The following is a 12,629-nucleotide window of genomic DNA, read 5'->3' as shown; positions in this document are numbered from 1 at the left end:
CCACCCCCCCCCCCCCCCCCCCCCCCCCCCGTAGGATGCTCCAACTGCCCCACCATCTTATCATTCACAAGCTATGCTGGTACCTTGAGGTATGTAGAAAAAACATTTAAAGCTGTGTCTATGGCCAAATCGCTGATTCTCTGAATCAGCCTCAAATCTTCAGATTCAGATTCGACCGAAGCAGATCAGGACAGTGATCCAAATCAATGAATTGAATCACTGTCCCCCAAATCGGGCTGAATCCGAATTGAATATGGCCCACTTTGCACACCCCTAAGTAAATGTGTGAAAGAAGCAGTAGGTGACCATCTTACCAACTGAAGAGACAGATTATAGTAGATCTTCACTCTGCTGTCAGCCTGCCAGGTCTTACATAGGAAATCTTTACCCAGTGAATAATTAAGAGTACTGTGCCGGCCTGCCCTTGTTATAGCCATTTGAATCCAATAAGCAGCTGCTGCTTACATTTCTATATCTTAAGAACTGGGTGTGAACATTTTAAAACCAAAATATCCACATTGGGCTACATCCTGTTCCACCTATTAAATACTTGAGTGCCATTTAGATGACAAAGTGTGATCCTATTCCATCTTGTTCAAATCCCTGAAAATGTTTAACCCGGTTACTTTTGTAATGGGCCATCATCTTAGCTTTAAGGCTAAAATCATAAAAAGTGGTGAGGAGGAGGAAGACCTACCCATTTTTGTGTTAATGGTTCTTCAGGAATAGGATCACATAGAGCCTTTCATGCCAAAGAACTGTATACATGGCTGAGAGGTGAAACAGAATTTACCCTTTGGGATCGAAACCCTGCAGCTTTCTTCTGGGTAGAGGGCTTGGGATATGTAGTAGGTAAAACAACAAGCTATTCTTTGTAGGAGCCCCTATAAATATCACTAATGAGAAACACACCATGATGTAGCTTGGACCATTGCATCTCCCAATAATGGGAATGAGAAAAGGCTTGAAGGACTCCAGTTATTGGTTAACTTTCATTTAAACAACATGGAAATATTAAATACATTGTGGGGACCAGGGAAAAGAGAAGACTTATCTGGGGAGAAGGAGGAAGAAGTTGTAATGAAGAAATAAAGGAACTCAGCTGTCATGCCCTTTTGAGCTAAAACACTACTTAAAAATATTCTCATAAGTTCAAACAAAGGATCCATAAAACACATTCAAAACTAGGAATCCTAAAACAATCAGTTGATTATTTTGGGTTGCAAAGAAAAGAGCATATCACTTCAGATGCGACTGGGACCCTGTAATACGCAACCCAAACCATGCTGAGTTACTGCAGAATTTACTGAAATAGAAACATGGAGAGTACATATTTACTTTTTTTCACAAGGCTCAAGAGGTGTTGAAGGAAGTAGAAACAAATAGCACTCTCCTCAGTCTTCCCTAGGAGAATAAAATTTAAATGAATCCTCTACAAACTGCAGAACAGAGAACTAGATCTCCTCCTCTGTGAGCATGCATACTGAAATGACACCCCAGCCTAATAGGCTCACAGTCATGCTTGTCTAGTTGGGACTCAGCAGGGATTCATGAACAAAGCAGTGGATGAAGAACCATCCTTCCAGGGGGAAAAAATTGTCACTGAAGGAAGAAACTTCGCAGGAGTAACATTTAATTGAACCCTGGGTGCCAGATACATACAAGATGCAAATGGCCAAAAAGCAGAAGGTACCTAACTGGGAGAGTAGAACTGTGGAAAAATAAAGTTTCTAACCTCTGAGAAACCAGTAGAGATAAGAATGGCAAAACAGTCTCCTGAAATGGGAGCAACTAAGACTTCTTTCAGTATGACAGATACTCATGATTCTTACTCATGATCAGTATTTTTGTTTCTTTCTACATCCATGGTCTTGCTAAGGACTCAAGCCAAAACTACTCAGAATAAGTTAACCAGGTAGTGGCAATTCTCTTGGCGCACACTGACTGTGAGGACAGTAAGTATCTTGATGCAAAATGAATGAAAATAAGTCGTAAATAATCTGAAGAAAAGAATGCCTTGGGTAAAATGGAGATCTTTCAAGTCCTCCAAACAAGGGAAACACAATTTTTCAATACAGCTTACTAGGACATGTAAGTTTCTGTAGTAAGTCTCACTGGAAAGATCTGTTGCATGAGAATATGAAGATCTAGTATTAGATCAAAACCTTCATATGCTAACATGCTAAAGAGTAGAATTCCCATCCCTTCCTTACGTATAGGATTTGGGCAAGAAAAGGGCTCAAGGAGAACTAACCAAGCAGTTTGCTGAAGGACATCTTTGCATTCTGTTCCTGAACAGTTCACTACCTTGGACTTTCAAGTCAGGCAATAGCTTACAATCTCAGAGAAACAACAAGGCAACCATGTAACTCCAACTTTGAGCACCCTTTAACAAGGTTGCTTGATAAGGACCTGAAAAGAAATATAGATAGGACTGGGTCAGCTAACCCTTCAGTATTATTCCTGCAAAAATTGGCAGGGAGAGGCAAAGATATTTATTGTAAGGGCATTTGTTCTGGAAACAGGAGAAAGAACAGTTATGACTACAGTGAAAAAGGGCCAACAACTTTGAGAAGGGTAAAAAGAAGACTCAAATTTCTTCCCTCTCAAAGTTGATGAAAGAGGAAGAGCTGCCACTGGAGAAACCAGACCAAAATTAGAATGGCAAAGGCAGTCAGTGTTCGAGGTGTTCTTCAATTCTTCTGTTCAAATCTTCCTCAATCAGTATGAAATGTCTGAGGGTTGTTAACACATTTAGTCTTTAGTCTTCCCTACTACTTGAATCCAGTTCTTCAACTAGCTATGCCCAACATCTCAATTTAGATACTTTGATCTATCTACAAAGGCTAGATTGAGCACAGTGAGGGTGCTAGTCCTGTAGCATCCTAGTAAGGGTTCCACAGCATCCTTTTAGATGGGCAAACACCTATACATGCTTACCAAGATTAGAAATGTAGAGACTTCAAATAGGAATTCATAATGTCAAACACACTCTGATCTGTTGTGGTCTTTCTGAGTTCTTTGCATCAGAAGAATTGCTACATTTACTACAATGTAAGACAAGCCTATATAAGACAACCCCCCCAAAATTAGCTTGTATATATAAAAATATATAAATGTGTTATTAAATTTCCAGGTACAGAATCTAATTATTGGAGGTTTGCTTTGAAATTGTCCCCCCCTCCTAGTGTTACACCAGGAAAAATAAATCTGTGTGGTCAGGTAGCCCCCTTGCCCTCTGCCTCCCCCTAACTTTTTCCCCCGGCAGACCCTTCCCCAACTCCTTACTGTCAGACCCTGCTGGAAATGAGGAGCAAATCTGCCTATATACAAATTACTACAGGTACCCACAAACTTAGTTCATCCACAATTGATGCATTTTACCTATTTTGAAACTGCTGCAGGTTTTGGCACAGGTACTCCATAAAAATACTTTTAAGCAGCACTTCTGTACCTACTTATCTGTAGTACAAACTATGCATGATAAAAGGTTCATCATTTACCACATAGTTCATTGGGTGGGGCCCCAGTGTCATTAGCATTTCAAGCCATGTTGACAGTTTAGCAGTTTAGTACTGCTCAGTATGTGTGCATACCACCCTCCCACCAAGGATCTCTGAGCTAATTATCCCCATACTTATGACTGGAACTGGGTGTTGTCACAAGTCCTGGGATCCACCAAAACTTATGGGGCACCTATATATTTACCAGATGTCTGCTCCAACTTGTGCTAATTAGCATGCTCAGCAGCCGCATCATATGCATTTAGCATCCCTGTGCTTCAAACCAACAGCAGGGGCACTTTTACTAAAGCTCATTGAATGGCCACACTTCCCCTCTGGAGCACATATAAAGATGGCTTGTATGCAGATGAGGTGCAGGGCAACCTGGTCCAGCTCCAGGTTGTAGAGGGTGGGGACACACTAATATGTGACAGCCTGAGAGAAAGGACAACATAGGGGTTCTGGGTGAACTATTTGGGGCTCCATTTTTTGATATTTGCCAGCCGTTTAAGGCTGATGAAACAGGAATCATTGGAAATGGGAAAGAAACGTACAGCTCGGCTGAGAGAGTGAAAAGGACATTGAAATGTATTTAGCACAGTGGCTCACCATGACTTGACAGAGTCACAGCTTAGGGGCACGGCAAAGGGCACTATCCACAATGGGCTCATTTAGATGGGCTTGTGGTAGGTTCCCTTGGCCTTTTGCCTAAGATCAAGTGAAACAGGGGGGGCACTTGAGCCCCAAGGCCTCTGGGCCTGGGGCTTGTATGTAGAATGTCAGCCTGGACTGAGGGCGAGGGAAGGTATCTGAACCCCAGACCACTAGGCCTGGGAGGAGAATACTTGCCTGGTGGTAGAGTTACAGACTCAATGATTGAATTCTGCTCAAATTTTGAAAAATTGACTACTGGGATTTGCCCAAATGAATCTGAAATGGATTTGGCCTTAATAAATCAATTTCATAGCTGGTTTCCATTACTGAGCGCATGCGACATTTGACAGCAGTTTGATAATAGACAATGTATTTAATGAGTAGGGACATACCCAAATTGCAATTTTGCATAACTCACAAAATCTAGCATTGCCTGAGAAATGGGGCAATGCCTGCAAAAACTGAGAAAAAAAACCTTACTGAAAATAAAATGCTGACTCCCTAGTGAAAGCCAGCAGTCCTCATAGCCTCGGCAACCCAGCCATCCAGCCCACTGTGGTGAAGGGGAGCTACTGGCACAAAGGGAAGCCCAGAATGGCTGCCACCCCACTGCCCTTCACCACCGACTAAGAGGACCTGCCTGTTATGAAGCTCCACCCTTCTCCGTCAATTGGCAGCAAGGGGGGGAGGCGCATGATGGACTGCCCTCAGCCAATCAGCAGTGAAAGGTGGGGCCATATGACAAACAGACCTTGCAGCCAATCAGCAGTAGCAAGGGGTGGGGCCACCAGGCCCCCTCAGCCAGAGGTGTGGGTGGGGGGCCTCACCACAATAAGCTGGCGAAAATGGGAGCCGGCCCCATGATCTGCCCACAAAATCAGCCAGCTGCCTCCTCAATTTGAGTAGACCCCTATTAATGAGGTTTTCTTGTATGTAACTATAAGATGAGGGTTTTTTTTCCATCTAAGCTGATTGAGGGGAAAAAAACTTGTCTTGTAATTGAGTAAATAAGGTACTCTATTCTTTTTCCATAGTCAAGAAATGAGGTAAGAACTGGCATTTTCTGAGGGGTGCTTTGAGTCTAAAAAAGTTTAAGAACCTGTGATCTAACAGCTTTTTTAAAGTGAAAGGATTTCTGCAAAAACAGACTCCCCTACATGGAACTGAGCAGGGTGAACAGGGCCCTCATTATGTTACTCAAAGGAGAAGACAATAGAGTAAGTGTGAAGTGAGGGGAAAATATGTATAGAGAAGAACCCTCAAAATTGGTCTTACCCAGTTCTGCTTTTCTAGAAATTTAGCATCTTAGCTTCTGAAGAACAGCTCCCGCTACAATATGAACTATGGCAAGGAAAATAGCAGCAAGAAGGAAGGTATGACTATATTTTTAACTCTGCACTTCTTTTTTCCATGTCTTCTGTTTCTCAAGGCTCTGACTTATTTGATTTTGAAGAAGTAGCTCACCATACAGAGAATCAAAGCAGAGTAGTCACTTTTGAACGAGAGGAATTTGAAATACAGCAATGTCCAATTTTATAAAACAAATTGGAATCTAATTCAGATGGGGGACGTACAAAAAACTGATGATTCAATTGCCTGTTTGGGGCTCTGTTTCCAGTAAGTTTAGGAGCTCCTGGAAAGTTTTCCAGCAAAAGTTTTTTTCAATAAAGACAGTCTCCAAATTCATTTCACTTAGCAGCAGGGTTCTGTCAAAGATGCATCTCCTAGAACTTCCACACGCACCCCAGTAGAAGTACTATTTGCATTTGTTCTCAACATCTGTCATTTTTGCATGATCTGTGACTTTTTTGGCACAAAAATTACTCAGCACAAAATGGTGACAGTTGTGGGGACTGCCTAATTTAGCTGTAACTAAAAGCAATTTCTGAACACAAACAGAAACAAGGGGTATTCAATATAAAGAGGTTCTGGCAGAGGAGGAAGGGGGATAGGATGGAATATACAGACACATAATACATAATGTGATAAAACATAATAGGTTTTGTTTGTTTGTTCGCTTTAAAGAAAAAGGATGCATTTTAAAAAAGTTAAAACACCAAATATCCCCCAATCCACCGGGAAGGCCTTTGTGTCCATATTACTGCTCCTCTGATTCCCAGTTTTATATCCCTTTCGTCACACCAAAGGAACACTTAATTTGTGAGGTAAATGATTATTTATCATTTGAGATTATTTGTAAAATATATAGCCGACTCAGTTATACAACACAAGAAAAGTGGGTGCCCCAAGGGATTTAAAATTAAGCTAACTGCTCGGCAGACCAGGTCGAGAAGGGCATTCTATCTATAAGGTGAAGTGTAGAAGAAAGCACAGAAACAGCAACAGAGAACATAAACTTAAGGACATCACAGATGAAACTATAAAAGGGGAAAGAGTTACAAAATAGAGGACAATACCAGGTAAGTAAAAGGGAATGTAATGTGGAGTCTTTATTCTCCTTTCCCTTCTTCTGCCTTGTTCACATGCTTTACATAAGGAGAGAGGAAAGAAAAGACAGAAGGATAAGAGGCTTAAAGTAACTGCTACTCCATGTCTTCAGTATAGACAACTGTGGCTTAATATTAGTCAGTAGTATGTATAGAATGTGCCTCCTACTTCTTGACACAGCCATAAAATGGATAGTCAAACCTACTGCGGGATAAAATAGAAGTATACGAACATAAATTGTTTCATATTTAGAATATTTCAATAAAATATATTCTTATTATTATGGATTATATACATAATATCTATCAAGAGAGAAAAGTATATATAACTAAGTTTAAAGCAATTAAATCATAGAACATTACTATACATTGTAAAAAAATCCTAAAAACAGCTGAAGACTGGTTCATTTGCCTTCTGGTTTTTATAACAGTATTTTAGCATGTGCACAGATGTATTTTAAATTTCTAAAATCTATTTAGCCTGATGGACTCCAGTTGAACATACTATTGATGCTTCTTTGACAAAAATGTCAAAATAGCAAAATCAGTTCCTCAAAAGTTTGCTTTGGTCCTATGATATTAAATAATTGAGGACTATGAGAAAGCTGAAGAGATGGTAAGAGTGGTATGTGTGGGAAGATTGTTATTTATGGAAAACAGCTTGTCAAGCCTTTAGAAGCAAGTAGGACAATTTGCTACTGCCATCCTGTTCTGTATATAAGAGCATGAGATTCAGAAATTTTCAACTTCCAGCATTAAAAATATAAAGCAGTATCAGTGACAAAATACTTACAGCAGAAGAGCAACAAAAGGCTCACATTTAATACACAAAATAATATTTTATGCATCTTTTACTTTTTCATAGGCTACAGTGGATAAAAGAATTAATGGGAAAGTTACAATTCAGTACAAAATAATTAATTCTGATCAAGCCTATCATGAAAATAAATGTCACAATTAAAAATCTTCAAATACACAGCTATTCAGTCCCTTAAAGCTTTCTTCTGTGTGCAGTGTATTGAAAACAAAGCAAGTTAAATGGTTTCTGGCAGTCAGAGTATCAAAACTTTAAACAACATATGTAATAAAATATGAAAAAATCCACTGTAATCCTTGCACACAATGCATTCACCTAAAAAAAAGTGAACCATAAACCTAACTGTCCTGTGACTTACTAAATTAGATGTGTGAAGCAGAGTTACACCAGGTGTATTAATATCATCTTGTTGAAGTCCACATGCCAGATTGGCCCCAAAGACCCCTCTCCCCCACAACATGCTAGATCTAGTATCTGCGGCACCTACTCTGGCTAGATCCAGATACGTATGACATATAGTGCCTGCTCCAGCTGGTCCAGGCTGGATGCTGTATGCAGTGTAGGTCACTGGCTGGCTGAAGCAGGCACTGCATGCAGCGCAATCCCAAATCTGCCAAAGTGGGCACCAGATCCAGCATCCTGGGAGCCTTTCCTCCCCACCACCCCCAAGCTGGATCCAGTGCCCACTGTGGCTGGTTTGGGACCCATTCCAGGACCCATACAGCACATGATGCCCACTCTGGACCAGCTGGAGCAGGTGCCACGTGTGGCTTGCATCCCAGATTTGCCAGAGTAGGCATCACATGTGATGCAGTCTTGAAGGAGGGGGGAAGAGGAGGGTCCCTGACTGGCCAGAACCAGTCTGGATCATGTGGCTTTGCAGCTGTATCCAGCAACTCACAGGCCACATCTTTTCACACTGCTGGGTTACAACAGCTCTTCCAGCCTTGGCTTGAAATCAGCATGGGTTCATAAGCCAATGAGCTAAGTACGGAGGTTCAAAAAGTCAGAGGCAGAATCAATTCAATTTTCGCAGGTTTTTCTAACCCGCATAGATTGAACCGATAACAAACTGTACTGGCGTTTAATGTTCTTGTGACCAAGACAGGCAAAAGCCTGCACTGGCGCAGGCCAGGAGCCTGGGGGTGCTCACACACCACTTCTTATACTGCTGAAGGCTGCTGAACCCAGCAGACTGGCAGCCCACACTTGACTGGCTGCTGGACACACACCCGCACCCCTGCTGTCAGCTGCAGGGAGGGGGAGAGCCAGCAGACAAATCTCTTCCTAGCCCAACCCCCTTGACAACCATCTGCTTCTGAGGCACAGGGGCATGGGGGAAATGCACCCGATCAGCCCAGCTCCAGCCCCCCCACCCCAGCTGGGGTCTGCAATGCTGGGGGCCAAAGCCAAACCGGGGGGGTGCATTTCTGCCCTTGCCTCTCAGAGGTAGGTGGCTGGCAAGGGGACAGAGGTGAGGTGATCCTAGCACAGCTCAAGAAACAAAAAGCCCCTGTGGCTTTCCCTCCCCCCTGCTCTGCCTGCTGTGCAGACCCAGGCTAAGGGTGTCTGGGGGTCTGTTTCCCTGTCTCCCCCTCCCACCAGGCTGACCCACATAGGTAGGAACCAGGCTAGGGAGCAGAGGCTTTAGTACCTCAGTTCTGTGACAGCTGGGGGCAATGCTAGCCCTCCTCCCCTGGAGCAGAAAGCACAGCCCAGGGCTGCAAAGCTTCCTGGGATGCTGGGGCACCATGAGGTAACTTGAGTCAGGACGGGATCAGGGACAGAAGAAGTTCCATAAACCAGTTTAACCTAAATCACTTAAGTCTTCTACTACATCCGTCCAGGTTTATCTTAAACTGGGCTCAGCCATTTTGAAACTGGTTTATGTGAGCTGAACTTCTGCTGTGTTCCAGCCTTAAACTGGTTTCCAATCACTTAAACTGGTTTGAGTGCAACTTCTGTCCCTAGCCACAAAGTTAAAAGTGGTTCAGATTGGAACAAACCTGTTTTCTTCAATATCTCTGCTGTAGAGATCAGGTAAGATAGGATCTACGCTTCTGCACGTGTTTACAGAATTAGGATTGGCTGTCACAGGAAAAAATATATGCATTCACCTCTTGTGGCATTTCCCCCAAAACACTATTTGAATATGAAAAACTTCAGGAAATAGCAGATCACCCAGATAGAACATAATATACATTTTTGTTCTAACTAAAAGTTTGAATACATGATGCGTGGTTGTCAGGAAATTTAAAAAGCAGCTGCACTCCAAATGAAGGCTAATTTTGAAAACATTCAAGGTTTGAGTCAAAGCTTGTGGATTTTTACTTATTTTCAAAGACAACTAACTGACCTGCACTGACAATTCATAAACACTAAGTTATTTTTCCTCCTCTTATTGTGTGTGTATGTAGAGCCTAGTTCAATAGGGCCTTGGCATTGTTGAGGTCTTTGGGCAATATCAGGATCTAAACAATAAATTATGTTTTGTGCACTACTTCTCCCTGTCATCAACACTCAAAATTGGGTCACAATTTCACAGCTTGATTTTCACACCAACACATTTCTGTTTAGGATATGCTTAAAAAACAGGAAAAAAATGCTGGACTAGCTCCTAGCACCTTGAAATACAGTGTATTTGCTACAGTCAAGCCATACAAACTGTCTAACACAGGTCTCAGGATCTGCTATACATATAACACACAGTAACTTAGAACAGTGAGCCAGACTCAACCCTTAACAAAACTGTAGACATTTAATAGTATTGTTAACACTGTTTAACAAAGAGTATACTGGGTCATCCCTGAAAATTAAATTCAAATAAAGAGAGAAGATTTTTGGACAAATATATGTTAAACTGCTTAATATTTCTATCAAAATACTAATTTAGCAGAACAACCTGGAAGTCTTAAGAAAAACACTGGTCTTAGCCACAAGGTTTCACCACACACACCCAATTCATTTGATATTATTGTACTCAGTATCTTGGGTATTTGTACAAAACAAATATGCATGCTATTTCCTCTGCTGTGGAAAAAGGAATCAACTGAGGTCAGTCTATATATCATAAATCACGCAAGTAAATATCTGGTAATGAATTTAACTTTTGGTTTTGGAAAAAGTCCCAAAATCAAATTCAGTTCAACTTATTCCATACCAAAGGCTATGCCAGCATTAGCATATTCCACTGTATCAGCACTAGAGCAAAAACAGAAGTTTCACCACTCCTAGCTTCTATGGGTTTTCACATCGAGTGCAATTAGATTCTTCTGATGAAGGAAAATGGAAGTAATCATTCACGTTTAATGTTAGATGTTCCTTTAGTTAAAGTCTTTACAGTATGGGAACAAGTTTTACTTAATAACAATTTCACTGACGCTACACCCTTTGAGAGATAAGCATTCGTTAAATTCTTATGAATTTTCTTATTCTCATTATAAAGGGAAAACCAAAAACCATTTAATTACCAAAAATGCATTTTAATATAGTATTTTCAAACATTGTGGCCAATGATTGGGTAACTGGTCTACTGAGTGACTTGACTTGAATAAGGCTAAGGTTGGTGGGAAATTTCCCATTAAAAGAATAGTTAGGTACAGCAACAGGTTACTTAAGATTGTGGAATTCCCATCAATGTTTTTAAGAGCAAGTTAAACAAATATCCATCACTGATGGTCTAAATATACTTGATACTGCCTCAGAGAAGGGGCAATGGATCAAATGACCTCCTATTCCACTGTAGCCATGTCTTTTCAAGAGGTACCTCATTAAAGCTCCATAGAAGATACTAGTGGTAAAATTTGTAATTTAGCTGATTAAACATGAATTAATAATTTCTTAATCTTAAATTTCAAGCATAAAATGCTGTAAATAAAAATATTAAGTGAATCATTTATACGTTTTATTAATAGTAACAGACAGTACCTTCAGTTCTGGTTTCCACTTTCCCCATTTGAACTGAAAAAAACCTTTGTCTTTTTTAGGATGGGATATAACAAGTGCCTCTCATTGCCCTTGTTTGATTAAACGGTGTAAACAAGCATTACAGTGAGTTCTGGACAACCTACTTAACTGGAAACACTGCGTATGCTGTGCTAAATCCTACTCAGTATCCTAGGCTGAACTTTGAAAAAGCAACAGCGAAGCATATGGAGATCCTATGGCCTAGTCTTGTGTATTAAATGCAACTGACTTCTGGAAAACATGCACACATTGCACAACCAAGCTCCAAAACCCCTGGATTATATTTACATAAAGACCAGCTCATTTAAAATGTGTACTCAAAAAGTCCATCAATGGTATTTGATAATACCTATAGGGAATGAACAAATGTACACTTGTAGCAGCTTCCAAAGGGGAGGGGGTGCTGCTGGTGCCATTTATACAGCAGCTATTATACTGCAACTGTTATGAGGACATGCTCTTACAGCAATACAGGTGAGAAGCAGTTAAAGCCAGAGGGATTTTGCTACACTTGTATAGCTACAGGCTCATGTAGAGGTAATGGCAACAGCTGTTGTACTCTGCTGAGCAGTTCTCTTCCCCTTCTGAAGCTGCTACAATTGTATGCCTGTCTATATCCATATGTTTTTCAAGAAGTTGCTTTGAAAAAGTAATTGCTTTATGTAAGTTAAAGCAGGACAGCATTACCACTGCTGTAAAATGTATAAATACCAGCAGTTAAATGTGATGCTTCTGGTACAAAACTTTTAAACTATAGGATAGACTTCATCAGAATATAAGAGCACATAATCACAACTATGACACACATGTTAATGAAGTTAAATTACATGATGCATTCTGTACAACAAAACATACATGTAGTAAAATGCAATATCCCTTTTCTCAAGTTTAAGCCACCTTACAGGATTTGTTCCTATTTCTAAATACCTTCTTTTTTCCTTAAATTAATATCTACAGCACTCAGAAAACTGGATTTTAAAGAATCAGTGCATGTCTCTCAATAAGTTTTCCAAGGATAAAACCATAATTTCACATTCAGTGTCTGAGAAATGGCTTCTGAAGAATACCATGTTTATACCTTCCCTCCAATAGTTAAAAAAAAAATTAAACGATACATGCAATTTGTAGTTCACTGAACTAACCATTCTGTGGTCCTTCAAAAATCAAACTTTGTGTGCATTTGAATCCTGACCTCTCTTCCACTTGCAGACAGGGAGATTTGGCAGCAGAGATTAGGGTTTT

The 12,629-nt window shown here is 40.7% G+C and overlaps 1 protein-coding gene across 2 annotated transcripts in view; it reads right to left on the bottom strand.

Moving 5' to 3' along the window:
• The window catches only part of PHTF2 (putative homeodomain transcription factor 2), a 240,976-nt gene that overhangs the window by 55,703 nt on the left and 172,644 nt on the right, over nucleotides 1-12,629 (bottom strand). The window lies entirely within an intron of this gene.

Source organism: Gavialis gangeticus, unplaced genomic scaffold (assembly GCF_001723915.1).
Source record: "Gavialis gangeticus isolate Ggan-Ray unplaced genomic scaffold, GavGan_comp1, whole genome shotgun sequence".
In the NCBI taxonomy this organism is placed as follows: Eukaryota; Metazoa; Chordata; order Crocodylia; family Gavialidae; genus Gavialis; species Gavialis gangeticus.
This window is presented reverse-complemented; position numbering and strand designations above follow the sequence as displayed.